Source organism: Pongo pygmaeus, chromosome 1, assembly GCF_028885625.2.
Source record: "Pongo pygmaeus isolate AG05252 chromosome 1, NHGRI_mPonPyg2-v2.0_pri, whole genome shotgun sequence".
Classification (NCBI taxonomy): Eukaryota; Metazoa; Chordata; class Mammalia; order Primates; family Hominidae; genus Pongo; species Pongo pygmaeus.
In genome coordinates this window covers 148,402,806-148,419,355 of record NC_072373.2, presented here as the reverse complement: position 1 = coordinate 148,419,355, position 16,550 = coordinate 148,402,806, and the positions used below count along the sequence as shown (strand labels likewise).

The 16,550-nt window shown below is 39.2% G+C and overlaps 1 protein-coding gene and 1 pseudogene across 3 annotated transcripts in view; both read left to right on the top strand.

Annotated features, from left to right (window-relative positions):
- The window catches only part of LOC129043772 (hsc70-interacting protein-like), a 33,496-nt pseudogene extending 31,733 nt beyond the window's left edge, over positions 1-1,763 (top strand).
- ADGRL2 (adhesion G protein-coupled receptor L2) overlaps positions 1-16,550 on the top strand; it is a 295,308-nt gene that overhangs the window by 21,559 nt on the left and 257,199 nt on the right. The gene's annotated exons all lie outside the window — the stretch shown is intronic.

Here is a 16,550-nt window from a genome sequence, read left to right as displayed (position 1 = left end):
TATCAAAGAGATAACCACACTGCTTTTAGTTCATTCACTTTCAATTATATATCTCAGTTAATACTACTTTAGTTATATATCCAAACAACAGACCCAAATTAATCTTGAACAACAAAGAAATTTATTGGCTTTTGTAAGTTAAAAATCTGCAGGTAGGCCGGACATAGTGGCTCACGCTTGTAATCACAGTAATTTGGGAGGCTCAGATGGGATGATCTCTCGAGCCCAGGAGTTCAGGACCAGCCTAGGCAACATGGCAAAACCCAGTTTCTACCAAAAAAATACAAAAATTGCTTCTATGCGGTCACGCCAAGCCAGTGCCTGGGCCTGGAACCGGGCTGCAGCTCTTCAGCTTAGCCCACTGCTTCCTGACCATGGACCCCCCCGTAAAGTGAACGAGCAGGCCCTTGTGAAAATGTGTAAGCAGGATCCGAGCACTCTGCACACTGAGGATATGTGCTTCCTGAGGGAGTGGGTGGAGAGCATGGGGGTAAAGTACCACCTGCTACTCAGAAAGCTAAATCAGAAGAAAATACCAAGGGAAAAAAAAACCTGATAGTAAGAAGGTGGAGGACAACTTAAAGTCAGACAAACCATCAAGTGAGGAAAATGATCTAGAAGTTGATAATGAATGGGTGATTGAACCAGACACTGATGCCCTTAAGAAATGGGAGATGAAAACGCAGAGATAGGACCAGGCGCGGTGACTCACGCCTGTAATCCCAGCACTTTGGGAGGCCGAGGCGGGCGGATCACGAGGTCAGGAGATCGAGACCATCCTGTCTAACATGGTGAAACCTCGTCTCTACTAAAAATACAAAAAATTAGCCGGGAGCGGTGGCAGGCGCCTGTAGTCCCAGCTGCTCGGGAGGCTGAGGCAGGAGAATGGCATGAACCCGGGAGGCGGAGCTTGCAGTGAGCGGAGATCGCGCTACTGCACTCCAGCCTGGGAGACAGAGCGAGACTCCGTCTAAAAAAAAAAAGAAAATGCAGAGATAACAGAGGAGATGAGATCAGGCAAATGATAAGAAAGTGGCTGCTATTGAAGCCCTAAATGATGGTGAACTGCAGAAAGCCATTGACTTATTCACAAATGCCATTAAGCTGAATTTGCGCTTGGCCATTTTGTATGCCAAGAGGGCCAGTGTTTTTGTCAAATTACAGAAGCCAAATGCTGCCATCCGAGACTGTGACAGAGCCATGAAATAAATCCTGATTCAGCTCAGCCTTACAAATGGCGAGGGAAAGCACACAGACTCCTAGGCCACTGGGAAGATGTAGCCCATGATCCTGCCCTTTTCTGTAAATTGGATTATGATGAAGATGCTAGTACAATGCTGCAAGAAGTTCAACCTAGGGCACAGGAAATTGCAGAAGAAAGTATGAGCGAAACGTGAAGAGCAAGAGATCAAAGAATAGAAAGAGTTAAGAAGGCTCAAGAAGAGCATGAGAGAGCCCGGAGGGAGGAAGAAACCAGACCACAGTCAGAAGCTCAGTATGGCTCTTTTCCAGGTGGCTTTCCTGAGGGAATGCTTGGTAATTTTCCCGGAGGAATGTCTGGAATGGCCAGAATGCCTGGACTCAATGAAATTCTTAGTGATCTAGAGGCTCTTGCAGACATGCAGGATCCAGAAGTTATGGTGGCCTTCCAAGATGTGGCTCAGAACCCAGCAAATTTGTCAAAATACCAGAGCAACCCAAAGGTTATAAATCTTATCAGTAAATTGTCAGCCAATTGGGAGTCAAGCACAATGCCCTTCTGATAAATAAAGCCCTTGCTGAAGGAAAAGCAACCTAGATTACCTTAAGGATGTCGCAATAATACAAACCAGTGTACCTCTGACCTTCTCATCAAGAGAGCTGGGGTGCTTTGAAGATAATCCCTACCCTTCTCCCCCAAATGCAGCTGAAGCATTTTACAGTGGTTTGCCATTAAGGTATTCATTCAGATAATGTTTTCCTACTAGGAAGTAATCCCTACCTCTCTCCCCCAAATGCAACTGAAGCATTTTACGGTGGTTTGCCATTAGGGTATTCGTTCAGATAATGTTTTCCTACTAGGAATTAATCCCTACCTCTCTCCCACAAATGCAACTGAAGCATTTTACGGTGGTTTGCCATTAGGGTATTCGTTCAGATAATGTTTTCCTACTAGGAATTACAAACTTTAAACACGTTTTAAACCTTAAAAATATTTAAAACAAATTTAAAGGGTCTGTTAATTCTTATATTTTTCTTTACTAATCATTTTGGATTTTTTTCCTTTGAATTATTGGGCAGGGAAGATACTTATGTATGGAAGATTTGTGCTCTAATTTGAGTGAAATAAAAGTTCATTAGTGCGAGGCAAACATAACTCATTTGACGAGAAACTTTGTGTTGGATATGTGGTTCCTGAAGCATTTTCACTTGTCTTTTTAAATGCTTTATCCTTTTCTTTAAATATTTATTTCAGTAAAACTAACTGGGACTACCAGTATTTCAGTAGGACCTGGGTAGAGACTGGAAGTACTTGGCAGGGCAGTGGCAATCTTGCTGTGTTTTATATAACATGCATCCTTGGGCAGGTTGCCCTTAAATCTCACCCTGTGGTGAAGGGATTTTTTTTTTGTAATGCTGCAGTAGAATTGGAGTACTTAGTTCTGTTCTTGTCCAGTATATCTAATAAATGTTTCATATTATTTCCACATAGGGGAAATGAGGGAGTACTTTTCTTTTTATATTTCTATGCTTAAAATTCTCTTTCCTAGTCAAAAAATGCCCAACTCTGTGTCTGCTTTCTGCTTGTTACATTTTTCTCCCTTACTTTTCTTGGGCTAAAGACAGGCTTTTTCCACCAGCATCATCACTGCTATTATCATTAACGGCATAATTATACAAGCATATTTAATGCAGAGTTTAATTTAATATGTAATACGTAGAGTAATGGTAGCGTAATACCCACAACAACTGTAGTTTCTTACTTGGCCATGAGAATGCTTATTTAAGTGTTAGACTTCCACTCTGGCAACATCTTGTCATATCAAAAGACACTGGAAAGAGGGATTCCCTTTGTTGTTTGGTCTTCTACTTAGAAAATACCTATTGGAGTTAGAGTTTATCTTGTAGTATTCATCTTTGTATTTTGAAAATAATAAGGTTTGAATTAAATTGATATGCACAGAGGGGAACCAATTTTTTTGATCCAATGTGAATTATAAATGAGATAATCCAGTTATTCATTGTGGAGTTGTTGAGACTATGAAAGACTCATTGTCTTTGTATTCAGCTCTTCCTTAAATAGTGTAATCATACCCCCACCTCTGCTGGCTTTCTTTCCCTCCCCTCCAATGATAAAGAAAATGATAAATTTTCTGTTGTGCATTCAATTCTTATTTTAAATAAGACTAAGTATAGACATTGTACCTGACATTGCTACATTTCTAACAATGTTTCAATTTAAAATGCTAGCACTTAAAAACATTTTCATGGGATAAGACCTTGCATACTTTGCTTATTTGAAGAATCAGTGGTAGGTGCAGTGAAGTAAATTCTATGGAGTACATTTCTAAAATAGCACATTTCTGGAATCATAAATAAGTTTATTCAGGTTCTAACCCTTTGCTGTACACAAGCAGACAGAAATGCATCTGTTCTGTAAATGAGAAAAAGCTATTATGCTGATGGAGCATGCTTTTAAAATCCTTTAAAAACACTCACCACAGCCGGGCGCAGTGGCTCAAGCCTGTAATCCCAGCACTTTGGGAGGCCAAGGCAGGTGGATCACAAGGTCAGGAGTTTTGAGACCAGCCTGGCCAACATAGTGAAACCCTATCTCTACTAAAAATACAAAAAATTAGCTGGGCATGGTGGCGGGTGCCTGTAATCTCAGCTACTTGGGAGGCTGAGGCAGGAGAATCGCTTGAACCTGGGAGGCGGAGGTTGCAGTGAGCCGAGACTGCGCCACTGCACTCTAGTCTGGGCGAAAGGCGAGACCCTGTCTCAAAAAAAACAAACAAACACTCACCGTATAAACTTGCATTTGACGCCAGGAGCGGTGGCTCATACTTGTAATCCCAGCACTTTGGGAGGCCGAAGCGGGCAGATCACAAGGTCAGGAGTTTGACACCAGTCTGGCCAACATAGTGAAACCCCGTCTCTACTAAAAATACAAAAAATTAGCCGGGCATGGTAGCAGGCGCCTGTAATCCCAGCTACTTGGGAGGGTGAGGCAGGAGAATCATTTGAACTCGGGAGGTAGAGGTTGCAGTGAGCCGAGATCACGCCATTTCACTCCAGCCTGGGTGACAGTGTGAGACTCCGTCTCAAAATAAATAAACAAACAAACAAACAAACAAACAAACTTGCATTTGAGCTTGTGTGTTATGTTAATGTATGTTCTCCTTTCTCAAAATTGCCAATGTGTACTTGGTTTAACTCAAGAACAGTTTCTTCTGGATTCCTTATTTGATTTATTTAACCTAATTATATTCTAATATTGCAAATATCACCATAAGTGGGTAATAGTAAAATTCCTCTTCTGAAAATGTGTACTGTGCTTTTAGATTTTTAAATTTCACAATCTAAAATACATTCTTAATTTTCAATCCCCCCAAAAAATACAAAAATTACCTGGACATGGTGCGCGCCGGTAGTCCCCGCTAGTTGCGGGGCTGAGGTGGGAGAGTTGCTTGATCCTGGGAGGTGGAGGTTGCAGTGAGCCGAGATGACTCCACTGCACTCCAGCCTGGGTGACAGAGCCAGACCATGTCTCAAAAAAACAAAACAAAACAAAACAAAAACCCAAAAACCAAAACAATCCACAGGTAGTCTTTAGGCACTGTTGATTCATGATCTCAGAAAGCATCTCAGTGACCTGTTTTCTCTCTGTTTGTAGGTATTTTGTCTTCTGTACAGTGTCCATTCTTAGCAGGATTGTCCCTTGGGGAAACTGCAGCAGCTCCAATCTCCTTGCTCCTCTTTTATTCCAATAGTCATGAGAACTTCTCTCTCACAACCCTTACAGAAATCCTCAGCCTGGCTCTTACCTACCTGAATTGGGTCATACATCCTTCCCTGGATTCATCCCTGCAGCCAGTCACATGGGATTAATACTGGGTTACTGAAACCCCTAGCATGGTCAAAGAAAACGTTGTGTGATGATGGAAACGTTCTATAATCTACTATGTCCCGTACAGTAACAACTAGTCATGTGTGGCTATTGATTACTCAAAATGTGCTTAAGGCAACTGAGGAACTAAAATTTAGACTTTCTTTTAAGTATGTTAAATTTAAACGAAATACCCACGACGGTATTGGACAGCACTGGAGTTGAGAGTGCGGATCAAACCTACTTATATTACATGGATTGAGGAGTCGTTCCCCAAAGAAAAGGTTTTGGGAGGAGGAGGTCCTATTTTACTAGAATTGGGAAATACAGATGCCAAGGGGTAAAAGTAACATATGTTCACTATACCTACTCTAAAACTTCAACTTTTTATTAACACTTTTTTGACTGATAGTTTCATTTCACATTATATAGCTCACATCATGTTACCTACAGTTTTTCTAATGCTTTGTTTTTCCTTAATTAGAATGCATACAGTAGGAACTTTGGACAGATAACTGTTCAGGCCTGAATAAGCATCCATCCTAAGCTATCATTAGGGATTCACTGCTTTTAATTGAATTCTCTTTTATGTACACTGTGTTCATCTTTCAGAGGATATTTTAAATGACATATATGGAACCAAGTTTACATTAAATTTCATGTAGCATTTTTAATACAGATAACTGAATGAAAAGTAGTAATCAGTTTATAGATATTGCTGATGTCAAACATGTACAGTAACAATTGCACTACAATGTTCTCCTTTAACTGAAGTATGCAAATTTTCTCTTTAATGCTGACTTATTCATTGATTCAACCAAGTTTCCAAGACAGACAGGGTTCTTGCCCTCATTGAGCTTCTAATTCTCAACTTTGTGAAAATATGAGACACCATCCATGTTAGACTTGAAACAAAATAGACCAAATTAATACTGGTTTATTGCAGAAAATTTAGAAATATTAAGACATAATTAGTGGAAAATAAAAATTATCTATAATCCCGTCACACAGAAACAACTACCATTAATGTTTTAGTACATATTTCTTTAAAAAGTATATGTATATTAGTACTTATATTTATTTGTATAAGGATGAGAACCTGCTGTGGATAATCCTTTAAAACTTAATTTTTTTTTGAGATGGAGTCTTGCTCCATCACCAGGCTGGAATGCAGTGGCATGATCTCAGCTCACCCTAACCTCCGACTCCCTGGTTCAAGCAATTCTCCTGCCTCAGCCTCCTGAGTAGCTGGGATTACAGGCACATGCCACCACACCCAGCTAATTTTTGTATTTTTAGTAGAGACAGGGTTTCACTAGATTGGCCAGGATGGTCTCGATCTCCTGACCTCATAATCTGTCCGCCTCGGCCTCCCAAAGTACTGGGATTGCAGGCGTGAGCCACCACGCCTGGCTGAAAACTTAATTTTTACATAATCATATGGTCTTTAAAAACATCATGTTTAATGGCTGCATAATATTACATTGTGTGAATAAAATATATATATATATATATATATATCTCTCTCTCTCTAAAAAGTAAAACTCTTAGGTAAAAAGGATATGAACTTTTTAAACATTTTAAAGATTTTGGAAATTACAAGTTCCATGTAGGCAAAGGTTTTTTTCTGTTTTGTTTACTGCTAAATACCAGTGTGTAGGACAATGTTTAACACCTAGAGTATATTTAATAAATATTTGTTCAATGAGCAAGTGACTATTGGTATATTTCTCATCGTAATTCAAACAGCCAAGTATGAGATGACCCATTTCCCTAAATTCTCATCAACTTTGGGATTTATATTTTTTTCTTTTCAGTTTTGTAGACAGAAGATGGTATCTCATTATGGCTTTTGTTCTAACTTATTTACTTTTTCCAGAAGTACAAATTGTGTCTAATCATGCTTACTTAGGCAAAAACAAGTTCTACAGGGTGAGAAACTTGTAGCCTGATTTTGGCTGAATATCTCAAAATCTTAAAATTTTGACTAAGCAAAATCCAGCAGGATTATGTGTTTGGGAATCATATTTCAGTCCACTAAGAAATCACATGACTAGAGAAGTCACTAAGCCTACTTTACCTCATTAACATGTAAAAAGCCTTTAAATGCAGGTATTTGTGTTTTACTAAATCACCAAATGGAGAAACCTAGAGAACTGTGATGACCCTGCCTAATATTTAGCTCTTTCTATTCTCTGCAGAACTTTTTTCTTCATGCCCTAAATGTAACTCATAGTCTAATACATAAGCACAATCGAAGTTTATTATAAAAACTATAGAGAAAATGCAAATAAACCAACATTGGGAAATCCAATCAAATCTCATGTGGAACTATAACTAGGACCTAGAACACGAACATCATGGGGCTATCTCCTCTCACCGAGCATCTGCTTTCATTCTCTTGCTCTTGCCCCCACTCAATCTCTCTGTCTCTCTTTTTCTCCTCTCTCTCTGCTGTAGTGCCTGTCCATGCTGAAACATGGTTCTGCACTGGCTTTAGATCCCTTTCCTATTCAAGCACTTAACTAACTGTGCTCCAGTTCCGAATAAGAGAATTAGATCCACTTCTCTTGGGGAGGTAACTGTCCTTCTTCTCCAGCCCAATCTGCTATGACCCTAGGGAAGGATCCCCTACTTCAAATATGGGAGCAAAGATGCCCTATTGATATGGGACTAGTTAAAGAAGAGGGGTTAGATCTGATAAACATCCCAAAAGGCATATGTCACAATGTGCCTGCACTTGTTAGATGCTAGGATACAAATATAGGTAGAATTATTATATAATATTTATTATATTATTATATAATAATTTATTAATCTAACTTGAGTATACAATTTAAATAATCTTCCAGCCATCATTTAAAAGTCGTTTATGATAATCAGCAGTTTCTAAAAATCTAGTTTTAATTCTATTGCTAAGCTTCGCTGTATTTATTTTTCAACTTAAATGTTTGCCATTTGTCCCTGTCAGAGATCTTTGATTCCACAAAAACAATTTTCTAAAGTTTATTTTTTGTTCTACTAAGTATAGGTTCTTATTTCTAGTTATTTTTAACTGAGCTGCTGTATCTTGCAATTTTAGTACTTTCTTGCAGTACTGTTTTTTCAAAATTACCTGACTTCGCAAAAATTAAATAAATGAACAGAACTACCTCTTGGCAGTGCCACATTTCAAGCATTTTTGAGATAATCCATTACCAACTGTGCTCTCTATACTAAGCAAAATGATTCATCTAAATTAGTGATTTATACATATTTTTTCCATCTTTTTCATTTTCTTTGCATTTCATAATTTTATATTTTCCCCCCTTCAATTCCATTGCAATTCAAATCTATTATGGAATGAATTAAATCATTTTCTATTTCTCATTTAACTAATTTCTGACAGTTAATCTTTCCAGTTGTAACTAGGGTGATTTTTGAGGAAAAAGAAAATAAATTCATTTAAGTTACACATATGAACAATAAGCTATTTAAATCAAGCCGTCTCCATCATTAATATCTATCATTCTGGCCATATACTCTGGGTCTTGCAATATATGACACATGGCTAAATTTACAGGATTGGTCATCTTGCAGTTTCATTACTTCTCCTATTCACATATAGCCTCAAATTGTGGCAATATGCATGACATGACAGCCTTCCTTAATGACTGATAGAGATAGTTTCATCATGGTTCAGACCACTGTGATGAGCATCAATCAATAAGACAGACAAAGATGTCAAAGCTGCTAAGATGCTCTTTAATCCAGTGATCCTAGGAAGTCACAACTGTCAGCACAGATCTAAGCAATTGTCTAGCTCGGTGGTCCCTAACTTCTTTCAGTTAGAAAACCTGTATTATACCAGAAAACATCCTTGAAGAATTCCCCTTTTATTAAATGCATATACAATGGCCAACACCAGGCACATTGTAACAAATACCATTTTAGATGTTTTACATATTGCCTTAGCCCTTTTTACCCCTTTTCTCTGATAATTGCTCCCATTCCTATAGAGGTGGCCACTTGTCCTATATTTGAAGTTAGAAATCTTTGTAAATAAATTTTAAATTTACTAATTATAATAACACACTTATTCAAAGAAATAAGTGTAAAACATGCTATTTATTCAGTCAACAGATAGTGCTTAGTGCAGGGCCGGGTACAGTGGCTTATGCCTGTAATCTCTAGGGAGGCCGAGGCAAGTGGATCACTTGAGGTCAGGAGTTCGCGACCAGCCTAGTCAACATGGTGAAACCCCATCTCTACTAAATTACAAAACTTAGCCGGGTGTGGTGGTACATGCCTATAATCCCAGCTACTTAGGAGGCTGAGGCACGAGAATCGCTTGAACCTGGGAGGCAGAAGCTGCAGTGAACCGAGATTGTGCCACTGCACTCCAGCCTGGGCGGCAGAGTGAGACTCCGTCTCAAAAAGAAAAAAAAAAAATAGTCCTCAGTGCTTCAAACAAGTAGAGAACCACTGATCCAGAAAATATACTTGTTATAAAATTCACTCTTACCTTAATAATTCAGATAATTGAAGAAGTTTTTTGTTGTTTTATTCTTTACTTAACATTATTGATCAACCTGATTATCTACTTTAGCTAATATACACAGACAAAACCTGTAATTTTACAGGATGCCATGTCTAAGGTATCACAATTACCCTCCCATGATTCAGGTATGGTAAAATTATGAATATATTTTTCTGAGGTGCAGTAAAATTATTTATTACTTCCTCAACATCTCACTCACAGGTGGTTACATTTTGAAAGATTATTAACTAGGCTGTGTAGGCAAGCACAAAAATTTGATGTCAGGAAGCCATTGTCTGAGCTAGCCTCCCTCCTGCTAGGGTCTAAGGATATTATTTAAAGAAATGAACCAGTGTATTATGTTTAATACGTTCTTAGAACATTTGTGCATATACTATGTTAGGTTTTCCTATTTAAGTGTTTCTAGTTATTTGAGTTCTTTAAAATTTTTTTCCCACCTACTTTTTTTTCACTTAATTCCATTAGGATTTTTCAATTCCTACACTGGCTTTCTAATCTATCAACTTTGTACTTATCTATACCAAATGAGAACTCTCACCTTCTTCAAAATCTGATTTAAAACTGATTTCCTTTAAGAACTTTTCAGAATAAATGCCATGACTTTGCACTTCCTCTAGAGACTCCCTAAGATTTCAAATGTTCTATCATCTTTTTTTGTTGCAGCATATACATCATGCTTATTATATATTCAGTTTGAACAGCTTTATGCTTTGCAAATTTTTTTTTTCAGTAATTGCAGTTACTTCCGTTTCACAGATGTATGTATGTGCTTGCTGCTCTCTACATCTTGATAATGCTTTGCTTCAGCTTGATGCAACATGGCCTGTTTGTTTTTTTAAATTTTGCCAGACAGTGTTCAGTACCATTTATCACTGTTAACTAAGCAGCTAACAAATTCTTCCCAAAGAAGAATGGCAATGCACTTTGTGGTTTGTTAATTCATTAATTTACCCATTAAAGATTATTGATTGATCAACTCCTGTGCTCCTGGCACTGTGCTAAGCACTTGAGATACATCAGAAAAAGAGAGAGACTCAGCTATAGAGTTGATAATCCGGACCAAGACAATCTGTTCAAGGCACTTGACCCATTACGCTATCCAAACATTGTTCCAATGCTCATGCTATCCACAGAGACTAGAGTATCACTAGTCCCTGTCCTTTTTCTTTTCTCCGTAACCTACTTATTGCTGTTAACACAGTCAAGGGACAGGTAGATAACTGTGAGAAATCCATATATTTTCAAAGGGAAGTGAGTAGTGATCACATATTCATTATCTTGACCTTGGAGCAGGTCAGAGTAGACACAGAAGAAAGGAATGTTACCTGCTGCCAACTATTGTTAAGAGAGTACAATGTGAGATCCACCCTTAGTGCACTAGTTGATGTATTGCTGTAAAATCTCTAGGTATTCCAGCTGTAAGAAATACATCAGCTACATATCTCAACAATAAATATATTTGAAATTACACTTGTCATAGAAAAGCTTAAGAGAACTACATATGCTTTTTAAACTCTATTGTTCTTCCTTTATGTCTTAGAGTTTACCAATATCATTATTAATATTTAATGTTAATTGCTTATGTATATTATTTAATGCCAGCACAGCCTTACAGAGGTGCTGTTTTAAATGACAAAGATAATGATTACTGAAATGGTGATTAAACGTACACTATAAGCCTAGCACCTTCATAAAAATCTCAGAGCTCTTTACAAAAGCAATAAAACAACAAACTGAAATGGCAGCTGTGAAAATCATAAACTAGTTTAAAAAGATAACACTTAGGAGTTTAAGGGTTTTTTGAAGCCTATAAATAAAAAGATGCAAAGTTTCATGCTCATGAAAACTAGCTTTTAGAATTTGCCAATGGAGGATAGTAGACTAAGTGACCTAACATTTGTCTTCAAATCACAATGGCTATGTTGAAATGGATGGAATACCATATATATGTCTTAAGACTTTTATTTGATTTTCTTAGGCAGAATTGTCAATTGACCAATTTTTTTACATTTAACTTGTAAAAAAAAATAGACCATAAGAAAACAAGCTTATGATAAGGATTTTTATTTTGAAGAAATTTCAAGTACTCTTAATCGAAATCCTCTATACCTTCTGTGTTTTACAATAACCATAATATTCACTATGATGATCTGAGATACTGTAGAATTGCATTTATCAAGCTACTTGACTATATTCACTATAATTCACGTACTTCAACAAGAAAATCAAACAAAAGTTTGCTGCAAAAGGTGATATTGGCTGATGCATGAGGTGGTATCTGAGCTCCCTTGACATTGTAAGGTCACTGCAACCAAGGGTTCATTACCACATTGTGAAGAGTCAGCTTCAATGTGTAAGCTGCTGTCCAGAGAAACCTAAAGAAACTAAAGAAAGCAGACCAATCATTAATTGTATGTGTTGTATTAGTTTGCTAGGGCTACCATAACAAAATACTGTAGACTGGGTGGCTTAACTCACAGAAATCTCTCACGGTTCTGGAGGCTAGAAGTCTGAGATGAAGGTGCTGGCAAGGTTGGTTTCTTCTGAGCTCTTTCTTCTTGGCTTGCAGATGGCTGCCTTTTCACTGTTCTCACCTGCTTTCCTCCGTGTGCAGGTACCTCAGGTGTCTCCCAGTGTGTCCGAATTTCTGTTTATAAGGGTACCATTCAGGTTAGATTAGGGCCCACACTCAGGGCCTCATTTTAACTAATTACCTCTTTAAAGGCACTGTTTCCAAATACAGTCACATTCTGAGGTACTGGAAGTTAAGGTATTAACATATGAATGTGGGGGACGGGGCACAATTTAGCCCATAACATATGTTGTAGTGAGTGGAAGAGCGTCCTTCTACCCCCTGCTAATAGCTCTGTGCACTTGGAACTTCAGAATGTGACCTTATTTGGAATAAGGGAGCTAAATGATTTGAACACAGGGATACAAAGAAGGTAACTGCAGACACTGGGGCTGACTTGAAGGTAGAGGGTGGGAGGAGGGGGAGGATCAGGAAAAATAACTAATAGGTACAAGGCTTAATACCTGGGTGATGAAATAATTTATACAACAAACCTCCATGACACAAGCTTACCTATATAACAAAGCTGCACATGTATCCCTGAGCTTAAACGTTAAAAAAGCCTGGGCGCGGTGGCTCACGCCTGTAATCCCAGCACTTTGGGAGGCCGAAGCGGATGAATCACCTGAGGTCGGGAGTTCGAGACCAGCCTAACCAACATGGAGAAACCCTGTCTCTACTAAAAATACAAAATTAGCCAGGCGTGGTGGTGCATGCCTGTAATCCCAGCTACTCGGAAGGCCGAGGCAGGAGAATCGCTTAAACCCGGGGAGGTGGAGGTTGCAATGAGCTGAGATCACACCATTGCACTCTAGCCTGGGCAACAAGAGCAAAACTCCATCTCAAAGAAAAAAAAAAGTTAAAAAACATTTCTTTAAATAAAATTTTTAATTTTATAATGAAAGAAAAGAAAGAAAACATGGAGGGGAAGGTGATAGGAAGATGGAGGCAGAGATTGGAGTGATGTGTCTACAAGTCAAGGGAAACCAAGGATTGCTAACAGCTGTACAAACTCAGGAGGGAGACATGGAACAGATTTTCCATTGAAGCCTCCTGAAGAAACAAAACTTACAACTTGATTTTGGATTTCTTGCCTCCATAACTGTGAGAGAATACATTTCTGTTGTTTTAAGCCACCCAGTTTGTAGTCACTTGTTAAAGTAGCCACAGGAAACGAATACAGTTATTGGTACTGGAAAATAATAAACACACCTACCACATACCAATGACCTCCATGCACAAGGCATTATTTTGGTATATGTTGTCTCTTAAGTCCTCTAATCAATGAAGAAACTGAGGCTTAAAGAGGTGTAAGTTGGCCAGGCATGGTGGCTCACGCCTGTAATCCCAGCACTTTGGGAGGCTGAGGCAGGCAGATCACTTGAGGTGAGGAGTTCAAGAACAGCCTAGCCAACATGGTGAAACCCCATCTTTACTAAAAATACAAAAATTAGCCCAGCATGCTGGTGAGTGCCTGTAATCCCAGTTACCTGGGAGGCTGAGGCAGCAGAATTGCTTGAACCCAGGAGGTAGAGGTTTCAGTGAGCCGAGATCATGCCACTGTACCCCAGCCTGGGTGACAGAGTGAGACTCCATCTCAAAAAAAAAAAAAAAAAAAAAGGTGTAAGTAAACTTCTCTGGTAGCCACAAATAATAAATGTCAAGCTAAGAGTCAAACTGACGGCCAGGCGTGGTGGCTCACACCTGTAATCCCAGCACTTTGGGAGGCCGAGGTGGGCGGATCACGAGGTCAGGAGATCGAGACCATCCTGGCTAACACGGTGAAACCCCGTCTCACTAAAAATACAAAAAATTAGCCAGGCATGGTGCCAGGCACCTGTAGTCCCAGCTACTCGGGAGGCTGAGGCAGGAGAATGGCGTGAATCCAGGAGGCGGAGCTTGCAGTGAGCCGAGATCGCGCCACTGCACTCTAGCCTGGGCCACAGACTCTGGGCCAGAGTCAAACTGACAATCAGTTTGACTCTATGTTATGGTCATTCTATGAGGCTGTACTGAACTGGCAGACAATAGTATCTTGAGGTTATAATGAATTAAAGATTTTGTGCTTAAATGGTTCATTTCATTGAACTTAGACCGTGACTCTTGGAGGCAGTTATAGAGAAGCACAAGAAGTAAGTAGAAGAGGTATCTCCCCTTGATATTGTAGGGAATCCCTGCACCAGCATCATCCCATGTCTTTCTCTTCTAACCATCCTATACCGAATGGGATTCCTCTTATTTATTTCCTGGATAATTTATTTATTGGGTTATTGGATTATTTATTTATTGGGTTACTGGATTATTATTCAGCAGAGCTGAACCCAGTATCACCTGTAGTTTGATGCTGGACAGGAGTGTACTCTTCCTTGACATGGACATAAGAGGCCAATTTCAGTTTTTAACCTTGATTTTCCCTTAGATCCAGATCTCTATGCCTTGTAACCAAAATATGATTCCTGGTTTGCTTCTTTAATGTTTCTGACTCTGAAAATCCTGAGCAGAGCCGAAGTGTTCACTGTGGATAAGTAGATGAGGAATGAGGACAGAGATGCCACCTGGAATTTTACATGAGCATTCTTATCCCATCTATTTATGAGGTTTGCCTTTTCTCCATTTATAGCCCTAGAGAGACTCCCTCGCTCTTTTTTCTGAGACTGAGTCTCACTCTGTTGCCCAGGCTGGAGTGCAGTGCCACAATCTCAGCTCACTGCAACCTCTGTCTCCTGGGTTCACGCCATTCTCCTGCCTCAGCCTCTGGAGTAGCTGGGACTACAGGCGCCTGCCACCATGCCCAGCTAATTTTTTGTATTTTTAGTAGAGGTGGGGTTTCACTGTGTTAGCCAGGATGGTCTCGATCTCCTGACCTCATGATCTGCCTGCCTCAGCCTCCCAAAGTGCTGGGATTACAGGCATGAGCCACCATGCCCTGCCAACTCCCTCAATCTTAACCTCTTACCAGGCTCCAACTAGTAATCGTTGTCATTGTATTAGTCCATTCTCACATGCTATAAAGAACTACCCGAGACTGGGTTATTTATGAAGAAAAGAGGTTTAATTGACTCACAGTTCTGCAGGAAGCATGGCTAGGAGGCCTCAGGAAACTTACAATCATGGCAGAAGGGTGAAGAGGAAGCAGGCGTGTCTTCACATGGTGGCAGGAGAAAGAGAGAGAGAGTTAAGGGGGAAGTGCCACACACTTTTAAACAACCAGATCTTGTGAGAACTAATTCACCATCACAAGAATAACAAGGGGGAAATCTGCCCTCATGATCCAGTCACCTCTCACCAGGTCCCTCCCCCAACACTGGGGATTACAATTCAACATGATACTCGGGTGGGGACAGAAAGTCAAACCATATCAGTCATGTTCATGGAGCTCAGTTTTCCTAACTTATAAGTCTGAACCATAAAAGAGGGAATATTCTTATGGCTTAGATTATTTTCGTATATTCATATATTTTAAGGTCAGGGTATATGTTTATTTTCTATCACCTCAAGAGCCTACAGTATTGTCAGTATCATCTGAGTGTGCAAATAAAAGTTGATTAAATAACCAACAGAATGGTAGCTGTGGAACTTCTGGAGTCATCCTGGCAAGTAGAACCTTTCAGGTCTTGCCTTTAAAATTAAAACAATGCATGTCTCTTTTTAATTTATACTTGCAAAAAACAAAAGGTGTCCAGATTCTACAAGATGGCCAAGATACATTTACCCCATAAATACTTTTGCTGAATTATCCAACTATCCTTTGATTCTCTGGATATAACTAGATTGTGAACAGACTGAAACCCAAATTAGAATTCAAAATTTGATACAGTGGGGTAAGACAGACCACAGTGGCCTCAGACCTAAATTTAAATAAATAATGAAGTTATAAAATAAACACACTCTATGTATCCTGCATTACAAAAAATGTGTATCAATATTGTCTGATTATGTCTTCACGGTGCCACACAATTTGGCAGGATCCAGATGTAGGTCAAGATTGAGTCCTGTGATAAGTGATAAGCAATACACCAACCAATGTCTCCCTTTCCTGGGGTCCTAATTCTCATGACTGGAAGAAGGGCAGATTCTCTGAGTGAGACTTCATCCTTTTATAATGGTTTCTAGTGTTACACTCAGCAACTATTGAAGAAGCTCTCCAGTTTCATTCTGATTGCTCCAGTGCAGGGACAGCTCAACAACAAGGAAGGTCATTGAAGCAGCAGAGGGAAAAATGAAACGTTTCCACAAATTTCTAGAGGTAGCCCAACCAGTTTAGGAACCTAATACTAAGACTGGGACATACTGACAGTAAACATTACTGTCATGATATCATAGTGTTTATTTTCAGGACCTTACAGAAA